This window comes from Melanostigma gelatinosum (genome assembly GCF_949748355.1).
Source record: "Melanostigma gelatinosum genome assembly, chromosome: 19".
NCBI lineage: Eukaryota > Metazoa > Chordata > Actinopteri > Perciformes > Zoarcidae > Melanostigma > Melanostigma gelatinosum.
The window spans coordinates 4,989,229-5,003,749 of record NC_136652.1 but is presented as its reverse complement, the minus strand read 5'-3'; the positions used below and the strand labels follow the sequence as shown (position 1 = coordinate 5,003,749).

At 40.9% G+C, this 14,521-nt stretch overlaps 1 pseudogene across 1 annotated transcript in view; it reads left to right on the top strand.

The window, feature by feature from the left end:
* Nucleotides 1–859: 859 nt before the first annotated feature.
* Nucleotides 860–14,521, top strand: part of LOC306793486 (serine/threonine-protein kinase pim-2-like) — a 30,519-nt pseudogene continuing 16,857 nt past the window's right edge. Inside the window, exons 1-3 of the transcript in view lie at nucleotides 860–1,046; nucleotides 1,471–1,651; nucleotides 1,764–1,888. The product of the transcript in view is annotated as a serine/threonine-protein kinase pim-2-like (transcript). The remainder of the gene's footprint in view (nucleotides 1,047–1,470; nucleotides 1,652–1,763; nucleotides 1,889–14,521) is intronic.

The following is a 14,521-nucleotide window of genomic DNA, read 5'->3' as shown; positions in this document are numbered from 1 at the left end:
GTTTTGGCAGGCAAACTATTTTTGAATCTGCCCATTTTGTCATTTAGTATGGAGGATGTCTATTTTCCACGTTAGTCCCTATGATGGTCAAGCTGATGTTCCTCTGGTTTTGTTTCTCCTCTGTAGAAAGCTGCAATACATCTGTGGAGGATGAGAGAGTCTGTAAGAGGAAGGCCGCCGACGATGATGAAGGACCACAGAGAAAAAAGAAAAGGAGGCCAGACCCGGAGGAGACCAGACAGTCTGTATATGCCTTAAGAGGTCAGTATAGTGTTGTTACCATTGCCTTGCTTTTGCTGCTTTGTCTGTGAAAGCACTTTGTAAACTCTGTTTTTAAAGGTGCTATATAAATAACATTATTATTATTATTAAATGTAAGGTTTGACCTCATCTTAGTGTAAAATTAGGATTTATATTAAGTGTAACATAGGAGGGATTCATATTAGAGCTTAGGTAGCATATGTTGGTGTTACTCTGTATTAAAACATAATGTGTGTTTTTCTGTTCAGCTGAATTTGAGGCCAAATACACACAGCAGTATAAGCTTGGTGAAGGAGGATATGGAACTGTCTTTGGTGGCTATCACAAAGCAGATAATCTACCTGTAAGTGTTACACACACACACGATATGGTGGGAGTGCTAACACAAGTCTTGTTTGTATCTCGTAGGTTGCCATCAAACACATTCCCAAGGAGAACATTGGCCGCGAACACGTGAGTGAGCAACGCCTGCTGCTGTTAAAATCTTCTGTATTCAACGCTGCACTCTGTTTCTGAATGTATTGTGGATGAATCATGGTTCTCTCTCATCCTCCACTCTGTTGTGATGTTTCAGGATGAAACTGGGAAGCAGCTGTCCATGGAGGTTGCCATCATGTTGAAACTGGCGGACAAAACAAGTCGATCAGTGGGGACGTCAGCGCCCGTGTCTCTATTGGACTGGTACGATCTGGACCAGGAGCTGATCCTGCTGCTGGAGAGACGATCCCTGCCGAGGAGCTATTACACTACATCAACGGGGCTCCTTAGAAGAGCAGGAGGCCAAGGTAAGCTGCTGGAGGATCCTTGTGTGTCTTTAACTTTTTACAGGAACTTGGAGACTACCTAAAGGATTTTTTCTGCAATTTAAGGTTTATTTTCTTAGTTTTTACGTCATTGTTTCTGTTGATCATGGTAAGATTGTATTCACCAAAGTGATTGTTCTGATGGATCAAGAAACAGTAGTGGAGGCAGTCAAACAGTTGGTAGACAAAGCTCCAGGTCAACTCAACTTCTTTAGAGGAGAAAAACAAACAGATGTGGTTTTTACCCAATCTACTGAAAATCTCTTGTGCATTGCAGTTTGGATGGCTTAAAGATGGTTTTAGAAACGTTGTGTTCTGTAGTTGTAGTCAGCGCAGAGTCACAGCCATGAAAACATGTCAAACCATCCTCTGTGATCCCTCATCTCTCTCTCTCTTTGTCTGTCAGATCATACTGAAACAGCTGGTAGATGCAGCAATTGACCTTGAGAAGAAAAACATTTTCCACCGGGACATTAAGAGTGAAAACATCTTGATTGAGACCGGCTCAGACATCCCGCGGGTTCGCATCATTGACTTTGGGCTGAACTGCTTTGTCAAGAGAGGAGCCACTTATCTCACATTCTACGGTAAGATGTCTGGCTTTACTCCTGCTCTTAGGAGTAAACTTACCCATCCGTGACTTTTACATTTAGACACAGCTCCTCATCCTCACTGCCTTATTATGTCTGTATATTCCAGGTACCCATCTTTTCATCCCCCCAGAGCTTAGTCTTGGTAGGTACAGAGCTGGACCCACCACAGTGTGGCAGATCGGAGTGGTCCTGTTCGAGACACTCCACAGGGATGCATTTTTTGAGACCACGGTTTTCCAAGAACTCCGTGGTCTCAAAAAATGCATCTTTTGCTTGGAAAACCGTGTGAGAATCAGCGAGACGCTGTCCAAAAGTAAGAAAAACATACTCACGAACATATCAGCAGAAACATATCTGTTGATTTCAGTTGACATTCTGATGGATCACTGTAGCCGTCACCCTCACCTTTCTTCTCCTTCTTTCTCTCCAGATTGCAGGGATTTCTTGCGAAGATGTTTGATCACAGACCCCAAACAGCGTCCTACCCTGGAGCAGCTCAGAACTCACCCATGGCTCAATAATACTGACACACACGCACCCCAACACAAACTAGAAAATGAGTTGGAATGCTGAAAGCTTTAACAGGATTTAAAGACTATTCAGTGTATAATGTGTTATTTAACACTGACCAATGAAAATAAACTTGAGTTTTAAATTAACTTTCAAGCTCTTTCCTCCATTATAGTCAAAGACACATGGTATACGAATAAATAATATTGACAGCGATGATCTTGAAAAAATTAATTATAAGTGAATCAGGATTTGTAGATAAAGGACACAGTGTTTTTTACTTTTCATCGAACATTTTAGGCCTGATGAAAAGTGTTTCATCTGTACGGTCAAATAAAGGCAAAAAAAGCCCCAAAACAAATCATTCAAAGCAAAGGTTATGAGGAGCTTTACATAATAATCATGATTAAAACATAATTATATATGTTAAAAAGTTCAGGAAATTAAAAGTACTACAAAAAAACTACTCAAAAATAGAGTGAAATCAACAAACAAAATGGATAAGACACTACAGAGCAGGAAACCAATAAAACATGTAGTTAATGTAAATAAAAGGTGTATTTGAGAGGTTTTGAGGAATGATTTAAAATACTCAGCAAACCTCAGATCTCCAAGCAGGGAGATCCAGAGCTGAGAGGCCCTGACAGCTTAGACCCTGGTCGACTGTGGTCTCGATCCAGGATTCAGGAGCAGCCAGAGAGTCCTGCCTCTGAGGCAACAGTGTGTTAGTATGTAGAGGAGCAGCAATTCTCATTCGATGTTCAGAAAAATATAAAAATCAATCAACCCTAAAACTGACAATCAACAAAGGCAAGATATGAGTAATGTGATCTTGTCTCTTTGAATTTGTAAAAAAGGACTTCTCTATTTATTTATGTTGTCAGTTAGAAACTTCATTTAAACCTTACAATGCCTCCACATCTTTCCTGAGTCATTGGTATTTTTCAACATGTAAAGCCAGCAGAGGACTGTAGGTTGTTAATAGCAGTTGTGCTTAGTTTGCTGGCTCAACTCTTGTCTTTGTAGCTGTACTTTCAATTGGTGCTGAATGTGTTTCAACTCTGAAAGATGTGAAGAGACTCATTTTCAAAGCCATGGGTTTCATTGTTTGATGACGTCGGACAAAAAGAAGGCGTGTCCACGTTCAGTTGTACATGAAGTTGCTGGTGTACCTCCGTTCTTATTATGCAAAGCTGAGTCATTCAAATGTAAATCTGCAGGGCACTGTTATTTTGCCTTAAATTACAGGGGACAGGTTTTCCCAGCAAAGGTCAGAAACATTGCAATAATATCTAACTGACATAACAGAAAGCGGTTTAAAAATGTGCATCTTAAAATAAAGTAATTCATTTCAGAAACATTAATTTCACTGAATTGTCCTGCAGCTTTAAATTCACTTCATTCAGGTGTGAAGTGATGTCAATAAAAAAGCAACAATATTATATTTTTCTCATCTTCTAACAAGATAAATCAGTGAGCATGGACTTCATGTGTGGTTATTAACACTTGTTTCAGCTCTATTCTCTCTGGTAACATCATTGTTGGGCAGTGAATTCATGTGTTAGGATTCTGATCATTTTGGGCTCTTAGGTTTATTTTCTGTCTTCATTTCAGATGTGAGGATACGTTTGTTCAAAGGAGTTGTGCTTTGCCTCGTCATTTGCCGCTTTTATCAATAATTACGGTTTCTGACCATATGACACTGGTTTTAAACTGTCCGTGGTAAAAATGAACATGTACGATTCTGTTCATTCTTGCTTATAAATTCTATTCTCTCTGAACACGTTTCTCTTTTTGGAGAACGTCATGTGAGATAACTTCTTCGATTAGCGCAATATTCCTATTCTATTTCCTCGTCTCAGCCCCGTGTGTCACGGTGTGTGTAAACCTCGTTCGAGTCAGGAAACTTGTCAGAATACCCATATTTGATTGGCTGAGATGCATCACCTGATGTGATATACAAAGCATTGGTCGGTGTGTTTCCTGCACCGCTGAACAAGTGCCGTAACGGCTGAATAAATTGCGCTTCAAGTACGAAGTCATTGCTTAATATGTTTAATTCCGAATTGTCTTTCGGTTTTAGTTCCTGGGTCCAGATCCGGCCCGTGGTCCGTCAATTGAGAACCCCTGATATATGTCATGCCTAGCTAAGACATTTGGTATTGTGGGGTGTAATGATCATTGCTCGGAGGTCAAGCTGGCCTTTCTTTTTTTGTCGTGCTGTGATCAGATTACTGTAATCCCTCATCACACTACATCTAGATGCACACACATCCAGAATCCCCATCAAAAATAGGTTAGCTAAGAACAGATTCAAAGCTCACAGGAAATAACATTCTGCCACTGAAGCTTTCCTACAGAGACTGTGTTTGAATGTGACTCTGTGTGTATCATGTGCTTTTTTACGATACATGTATGCATGCAGACATCTGTGTGTGTATGTGTGTGTGTGTGTGTGCGAGTGTGTTTCACCAATTTCAATTATTAGTTATGGTGTACTTATCCTGCATAAACAGATGAAAGGTTGGCATGCTAGACATAAAGCCAGTGGGGGATGAGGATGGCATGTGTTTGGGTGTATTTAAAAGAGAGAGAGAGAGAGAGAGGAACATAAACTGTGAAAGAAGGCGAGAGTGAGTAGTAGTAGAAATAGACAAAGACAAAAATAGATATGGATAATGGTAAAAAAAGAATTGTGCCGCGAGCTAATTTCATTGGAAAAGAGTTGCCAACACTGGGCGAGATCATTTTTTTTAATCTATTGTACTCTTGCTAGTTTCTCAGACTTACCAACCCTAGCGTTACAACTGCTTCCTGTTTGTTTGTTAGATGTCCTTTATTGTAGAGGACTTCTGATAAACCTGTGTACTGGAGTGTAATGAACCTAATCCCTCTGTAAGCTTTAGACCAACCAGCTCAAACACAAACCAACAATGTTTAAAACAAATTTGGGACCCCTTCTTAAATCAAGTAGGAAGTTTGGGGACAAACTTCGCACAGTTGTCTCTGTAGATGTTTATGTTTTCATGCCCTGCTGCAAAAATAATTTCCTCTTGCGGGACAATAAAGATCTGGATTGGATTGCAGCAGATAGTCATACACTCTTAACTAAGTTTGTGTGTTCAGTCCCTCCTCAGTTCTTAGTAACCTAAAGCTAATTTAGTTTCAAACTAGTGATCTATACTGCGTCAGGTTGCAGCATTTATAATGCTATGTTATGACTATAACTATGGATCTATTTCAAGTCTCATTTAGACCGTCACCATGATCTTCACCTTAAATGATGCCATCCCTCTACCTATGCTTGAGACCTATACAGCAACAAAGTTTAAACTTTGTTGCAGGGATTTGAAAAGCTTCAGGAACTGCCCTCTGAACTGAACTACTTCTAATACTTCATTTCCTTGGTGTCTGATGATTCTCAATTTTTTTATTTGTCTTGTTTTAACCTCTGTTACAGTATCCATTTATCGCTTTGTTATTTTTAATCTTCTTATAAAAACGGGCTCTCGCTATATGATAAACTTAGCTCTTATTTTATATATTTCTTTTTAGTTAAAACCAATACAAATTTACAAAAGATTATTCAGCTGGTTCTTTCAGTTAATTGCGGGTGGCATAACGCTGACACATCTTGTAATTTTAAGACATTGTGAAATGGAAACATTTAAATGTAAACAAGACACTGCGTCTTACAATACATCTCACAATTTCGTCTGGGGGGGGGGGGGGGTTTGGCACCGGAAAGCTGTGAAAACGGATGTTGAAGAACCTCGTCGGAAAGCAAGAGTACAGTGCCCCAAAAAAAGTGTAATTTATTTAAAATGGTTTCGGGCAAAAATGAAAGCAGGGAAGTAGGGAACATTAGACTGAAATGAATAATAAGCAGACACAATAAAACCCTTTCACTTTTATGAAATGGGGCCTGGTGAAATGAGAGAACCTTTTCTCCATAGAAATAGACATTTCCATTGAAATCGAGGTAGCAGGATGGTCAGAGTGGCGGCCATTTTTATTTGCACCATTGCCAATTCTGCCGTTGTAGGAGCCAAATTTCTGTAAAAACTAAATTGACTTTGGCAAGTCTCTTACAAATAAATAAATTGAACAAAATAATGCTTCATCCAGACACTCTTGTCACAGCGTAGGAAAGCACATTGATATCAGCAGATGAGTGACTACCTTTTAATGGCTCATTTTCTGTAACCTGTGTAGCATGACAACATGATTGAATTAAAAAGCTAACTAGTTCACTAACAGCCAGCTAGCTAGCTAGCTAATTCTGCCATGCTTTCATGCTACACTGGTTGCAGAAAGCTAGCCAAATAGCAGGCTGGTGGCTAGCAGGCCGGTCCCTCCGCCTCACTCCCCCACCGCTCCGGACAAGCTACCTAGCCAAGAAGCAAGCCATCCGTCTCCAGATCTGTGTCCGCTGTCTTCCTCAGTGAGCTACGACAACACTTTACCACCCCGCTGACGTGTTTGTCACTATAGCAACGAACAACCATAGCCATTTTCTTTTGTACTCGATAAATGACCACGGAAAACAATTCAATGCCTGTTGTACTCCTATCCTATTTCTATGCTTTTCAAACTCATGATTATGTTTGTAAATTCAATTATGATTCTATCACTAAAAGACAGTAAATACTTAAATGCCGAGTATTAGTTGGCAGATTTAATGTTTTCTGTCTATGAGTAAAACATATATTTAAAGAAAATGCATACTGTAATTCACACATTTTTTAAAATATAAAAAAATGTATTAATTGATTATGGATATGGTACACTCAGGACTCCATAACGCTGAAGCTGTTAACCATTGGTGGAAGCACACGGCAGCAACACGGAAGGAACTGGAGGGTTACATTTATCTTGCGAAGTTGATAAAGAACTGAGTGATTGTCCATCACTTCACCCCGATTTTGTTTGCTGATCCAAGGCTCCAAACTTGTTACCATGTTAACTACAGATGTCCACCTCTCCAGCGTCCTCACTGGCTCTGCGGGAAGATTGAAACACACAGTAGTCGATGGGTAGTTGTGGGAGTACAAATAAAAACAATTTTCATGACAATCCTTTGAGGAAATCTGGAGGTTCAGAGTTGGTTCTTTTGGATTTCCCCTTTTCCCCAACATGAAAGCAACGTGGTATGCACAAACGACATGCTCCCAAACACTGTGAGGTCTCAGTGCTTTGTAAAATATATGCATTGTCTCTTTGTCTCCTATTTTAATAAGGGATCAACTAGAAGGAATATCCTGGAATATGTATTTGTTTAATTTTATTGACGCAAACAAACTCATACAGGTTTGCAGCTAAGTGCAATTTGCTCTTCTTGTGTCTGATTGAAATGATCCATTAGGCCAAGTATCAAGCAATTGAGGTAAATGCGTCAGTTGTGGTGGGTGAGAGTCATACGGAGCCAGGAGCCTGCTGAGTCAATCCTGGCCATTCAGACCGGGCTTGGGTTGGATTTGGGACTTTATAAACTCAGAGAATATTTTGAATCTTGAAAATTCAAGGTTTTTTCCTTAGAATATCACCCCCCCCCCCCCCCCCCCCCCCCTAAAACCCTGGCCCTTATACGCCATCTTAGACCGGTCTAATGTTCAGTCTGTCATGTAGTTTACACTTGAAAATATGCAATTACAGACGGTAACCTTGATGCTGCCTTTCTGTTTTTAACCATCATTACTGGCTGTTTTCCTGTTTCAGATGAATAAACTGTGAGTACCCAAATTGGATTTTCAAATTGAAGCCAGCCTCTCAGAGATTAATGACTTCATGAACAGCCCTTCCATTATGATTCATATTATGTTGAACAACCTATTTCAGTATACTATGTCAAGTTTAGCTCCCATCTATCTGAGGATGAAGTGTTTTATGAACTAAAGTGGATAATGGAGTAATCGGGTTCCAACCCCTCAGCTGTAACTCTATTTATCCCACCTGTGGAATGCTTGCCGTAATGAAAGTTAATGCTGGGTAAAACATGAAACACGTTGGTTTCGTAATGGTAGTAAATGATCAGCTGAACATGGGCTGACACATTTTGAAGAAGAAGACGAAGCTATGTGTTTGTTTGTTCCAGTGTCTGTTAATCTCAAGTAAAGAGCCAATGGAAACTTCTCCCCACTGCCTGCTTTAGTGCCCAATTTGCTGTTTGTCCATTATTCCTAATCCCCAACAGTCAAAAAAAGAAATTGGACAGAAAGCACATTTGTCCAACACCCTGTTATCCAAAAAACAAACCAAAAATACGTAGTCTTCATGCACCAAACAGAAGCGCATGGCTAATTATTGGGCAAAATGACATCATCAGACCTACCATTCGCATTATTTTTGGCAAAAATATGACCTGCCCTACTCTGCCTCTGGTTGGTTTGCCCTGATATTCTTACTCAAAACCTAACTAATCTCACTCCTCATGCCTAAACCTCACCAACCCAACCATGAATTACATAATAATCAGCTATGTGCTTCTGTTTGTTGCAGGGTGTGCTCACCCAGCAACAAACAATGAGCAATGGGTGTTTGTTTTCAGGATAATCTGCTTCTGGAACAAACAGGCTATAGATCCAATGTTACATTTTTACTAATGGTCCATCAGCACAATGTGCAGTCCTCCCTTGAAAGCAGGTGAATAAGCCGAGAAGCATTGTATGGAAAAGAATAACTTTCTGTTTTTGTTTGCACACCTAGTACTTCTCATTAAGCGATTCTTATTCTACAGTTTACGTTAGAGCAGGGATTCCCAAAGTGTGGTGCGCGCACGAGCTGCCTCTAGGGGGTGCGCGAGAGGAAAAATGTAATGGTGGTCTAATGGTGAAATAATTAATATTAAATATAATTTTCACAAAATAAATGTTTGTCGTTCTGGTGTTGACGATGATATGTCTCTTGAGGGTTGCCGTAGAAAAGGCGCAACTCCCGCCTCTGGCCAAAGGAGAAAACAATAATAAAGAGAGTAGCCGTGGGCTGATACAAGATGTCTAATCTCCCGACTCCAGTTATTACTGTATGATAAGTGCCCTTATACACGAACCCAAGACGCTCGGTTACATGAATTATAAAAATTACCCTTGTAAGATTTCAATTGAATATTAAAAACGTACAATTTAATAAATAAATGCACTTCTGCTCCTGCCGCCAGACTGTCTTTTACGTAGCTAGCCTAGCTTGTGCAGCTAACCTCAGCTAACAGCTAACTTCATTCATTCAGCAACATTCATGCAAATATGCTAAACTGGCTGAAATCGGGGAAACTGTCAGGTGGGACATCTGAAGCTATCAGTCATAAAAGAGGAGAGGGACAGAGAGAGAGAGAGAGGAATCGGAGGCGAGAGGAACGGAGAGGTGCGTTGGGGAGAGACCGGGAGAAGAAATCGAACGGGAGTCAGAGGAAGATGAGATGGAGGAAGGAGGAAGGGATTGCACAGACAAATCGGGAGCACATAGGCCCATCACGGAGTCAAGGTAAAAAAAGAGGAAATGAGAGTGAGCATCAGACTGGGAAAAAAAGAGGAAATATGATGAAAATGATCTGTGTCTGGGCTTCACTTGGATTGCCAATGCAGATTGCCCAAAGCCACAGTGCGTGGTGTGCAGCGAGGTTCTGGCTAACAGCTGTCTGAAGCACTCTTATTTACGTCGCCACCTGAACACCAAGCATGCCAAATTGAATGTGATAATCTGCCTCTGAGCCTGTGCGTGTGTCCTCGCCATCCTGATTGCTCTTTAAAAGTGACGCCTTGTGTAACTGAAAGTTATTGAAACTTTGTTGCAGTGTTTCAGGGCGTTTTCACACCTTCAGTTTGTTTGCTTTGTTCTGATTCAGAGATTAATATGATACAATGTTGCAGTTGCCCCTTTGTTCGGTTTGTGTTCACACTGCAACATTCAACAGCGGACTAAATATTGTAAACAAACGCCACGCGCGAGCAAACTGTTCTCTCATTGGTCCGATTTCTATGCGGCTATAATTAGGCTCTGTTGCTTCTTTTTTTTAAGGTGTGGGGGATTGGGGGTGCGTGAACCCGTTCGGGATGTAGAAGGGGGTGCGCGGCCTAAAAAGTTTGGGAACCGCTGCGTTGCCCCCACCAGTCCAATCTCATGATCCAATTTTTTCCTTAGACAGCTCACAAAGTCCAGAGGTAGAGCAACATAGCAAGCAGTCAAATGACTTGAAGGCACGGGGCAGGATCGATAGGCTGCTTGTATTGTCGAGTTATAATGTTATAATGGCCCAGACATACCAAACTAAAACAAAGACCTAGCATTGCATGAGGCTGCACACCACGTCCTAAAAGTTGCACTTGAACACATCGCAAATACTACAGTCAACGGCACAACTAGCATGGACTTTCTGTGCCTTTTGCAACCATAAGTAGAAGATGCAAAAGTGAATACTCAATAAGACTTTTTTTGGTGGCCAAAATGTTACAAATAAACTTTTAATGAAGTGAAAACACGCTGTGACAGGGTTAAAGTTCTAAGACGTTGCGCTAGCAACCTTTCAGTCACGAGGTAGCGACTCCCTAAAGCATACCCTGCTTTATGGTCTATTTAACTCTAAATGGAGCATCATTTACGAAATGAACATCATGCTGTATTGAAGAAGACTTGAAACTAGAGATTGAGACCATAAACTCATGTTGAGGTAATAAATCAAGAGAGTAATTTTCTCATAGACTTCCATACAATCCGACTTCTTTTTGCAACCAGAAGTCAGCCTCTGGTTGCCATTAGAAATAATGCAAGTTTATTAAGGAACTTCCGCATTGGCTTCACTTTTCAGACTCTGAAGTTGCCGCCTGCTGGATGTAAACATAAGGTTGATGAAAGTACAGCGACAGCACAATTGCAGTCAAAACAATGACCTCATTGAGGCTACAAAAACCTCCACAGAACCAAAGGAAACAGCAGGTTTTCATTCTTTTTGGGTTTCTCACTACTAGTTAATCACACAACTAAACCTTTTTACATCACACATAGTCATGTGATCCAATTTTGATGTAAAAATATTGAATAGTGCAGCTGTAAAGAAACATTTGAGCACAGTTATTGCTATTCCGAGTTTAGCATTCACCCATTTTCTTCTCTTGAGTGCACCTTTAGTGCTCGGCCTTGATGAGAGGGCAGATGGAGAGGAATGACTTCTTCTCAATAAATGTTTCTGCATTTCAGGCCATGGTCAAACAGCTCCTCCAACATGATAGCAAAGTAATATGTCTCAGCAGTATGTGTGTGTCAGAGGGTGTGTGGGAACTTGTGTGAGCTCCTCCAGCCTTGTGGTTAATGCAACAGTGTTGAAGGTCAGCTCAGCGTAGAGGAGAGGAACCTAACTTTAGTAATTAGCACTCCCACAGAGAGCCCTCCATCTGTGTCTCACCACGCTACACGCAGCAGCATAGCGCATACGCTTGTAATACTGTACTTGTGAGGTCCTTCACTGACTAAACTTTAAATCAAACTTTGACACCAATGTCAGTTTTTAAACAAGATAAAAGCGTTAAATGATCTCAATATGGGTTTTCTTTATTTACACACACAGTACAAGCTATTCGAAAGAAAATACGTTATGTACTTTAGTTTCGATTTAAATATTCTAACTTTTCAGGAAGACATCACCTCAGGCAGGCAGTCTAGCTAACGGGAGTTTGCTTATTTGTTACTTGTTTGATAGAGCTGTTCATGATAGTCCACACATGTACTCGGGACAGAGAAATATTATCAAGATACTTTTGACTTGCAGACATGTGGGGAACTTGTTTGCTGCCTTAACAGGAGTCGATTAGATTCCTGCACATTCATGGAGGGATTGGTTCTAGGACTTGTATTGCTAGCTCATGGGCATGAATAACACATTACTTGTGTTAGTTTGTGGATATTTGATGAAACACAAGAACATGCATCAAGTGAGCACTATATCAACTCCACAAATAAGCCAATAATGCAGGACTCACCTAAATTGGTATTGTTCTTTGGTGGACATCCTAAATTTGCCATTCATTTATTTCCAAAACCACATGACATACAGTGAAACCTTGTGCTGTTGGGGCAGTTATACCAGCTTTGCCTGGCTGGTATAAACCAGTTTTGGACTAGTCTAGCTCAAAGTGACAAAAATGGGGATGGGAGGGGTGGAAACATTCCATAAGGCTGCATGGCTAGTTATTAATAAATCCAATATGATTATTGGATTTATTATTGGATTTCTGTTATATGAGATTGTACAATGCACGCAACCTAGCAGTGAGGACAAGTTCCTAAGCTAGCTTGTAGAACCACCATGTCTCATTTTCACAGTAAAAAGGCTTCTTTTTTGGTAAAAAGAAAGACAGAACAAACATCCAAGAGGTGGCTTTCTTTCTCAATTTTTGACAAATCATGCTCTGGATGAAACGTTTTTCTTTGTGTTTTGATTACAGTTGACTTAGTTATGTTGTAGCGTAAGTAGTATATCTTCTTTTAATCAGTACAAAAAGGGAGGGTATGACTAATTCTTGGCTGGGCACAGTAACTTCTTTCCTGGCTGCATAATTTATTCATAATTACCATATGCATGAGAGTGGTATTGATCTTCCTATCAAACTCTTTGCATAGCATTGCAATATAAAGAAAAATGTAGTGCGATCAACCCTTGCACCTTGTAGAAGTATTCATTCACAGTAAACTCTTTGCCATGCAACAGAAGCAGAAGGGCGTTCTTGGCACCTTACCCGAGCACTAAACACCAACTTCCACAAAGAAAGAGCTCATGTTGGTGTTTGGAAAACATGGGAACCAAGGAAATATACTTTTATCAGATGACACACTCCTCACTCCTCTCTGGGTTTATCGGATCGCTCACCAGTGGCTCTAATGAAACAATTCAGCCAATGGTCCATCCCGGATCGACATACACTTTAACACCTGTGCTGTAAAACAGAGCCCACATCATTTAGTACCCAGAAACTCCTCAGAGACACTCTCAAACACTCTCCTCCCTGCTGCATGACATAGAGAGAAAGAACTGGTACAAATGGCAGTAAAGGCTGATTCTTCTGTTTCACTGGAGTCATTGCCAGAGGCTGTGAAGGTACAAGTGCTCTTTGGAGATGGGTTCATTTGCAGTCTTTTCGAACATAACAATGGAAGACGCTATAAACCTCTCCTTTTGAGGCCCATATTATAGTGCATTAAGTTGTGTGTTACTCTCTGGAAAGGTTCAGTAAGCGTATAACAGTAACCTGGTTTGGTGTAACAAAGAACATCAAAGGAAATGGGAATTATTTGATTCAACAGTACAGAAATATTCAATTGAACATTAGAGGAACTTTCATTTTGCGTTCATTTTATATATTTGTTTACTGTGTGCTGCAGTGAGAACAAAGTTGCAGGTCGGCGTTTTTCGGCTGTCATCTTGGCTTTTTTGACACCAATGAACAGAGGTGACGCTATTTGGACTGCGGAGGAGTAACGCAGAAAAGTGGTATACGGCTCTGGTAGCTATACCTGTCAATCACAAGGTAGCCCTGCCCTAAAGCATGCCAGGGTTTATAATCTATTTGATTCTAAATGGAGCACAATCTACTAAATGAACATCATGCTGTATTGAAGAAGACTTGAAACTAGAGATTGAGACCATAAACTCATGTTTACAATGTTTACTGAGGGAATAATTCAAGAGAGAAGAAGAGACATTTTCTCATAGACTTCTATACAACCAGAGGAGTCGCCCCCTGCTGGCCATTAGAGAGAATGCAGGTTTAAGGACACTTCTGCATTGGCTTCACTTTTCAGAACCGGAACTTGCCGCCTGGTTTGTGACTATGAGCGACACTTATTAAACATGGTCCTTTGACTCGTTAATATGAAAATATATTCATTGGGGTAGCTTTAACTCAGCCTCCATACTCCTCTTCACGGACTCCGCTGTTGCATCGCACTGGATCCCCCTCTGCTCACTCTCCCCTTTCCAAGACGGCGGTAGCGCGAGCAGGCAAGTGCATAACCGTGGTAACGCCGTTCTCCTCGCTCAGAGGCCATACTTAACACAATACTACTTTAGGAGCTACGTAAGTCAGGCGGTGGTTGGAGGTACTACGGTTTTAATCTCTCTGACTCGCTTTACAACAGTTTCACAAGCATGGCGGCGAACCACGGTCAGCTTCAGGTCGCGCTAAAATGCAAAAGTCTCTCGCTAGAGCCAGTGTTCGGTTCGGTTTGTCCGTTCTGGTCTCTACATCACTCCTCCGCCGTCCAGATATGGTCACAAAAAAACCAAGATAGAGACTGCCAAACTCCAAGATGGCGATGGGCAAACTGCCAAACTGGAGGCTTCAAAACGTGTGACGTCACGACGACTAC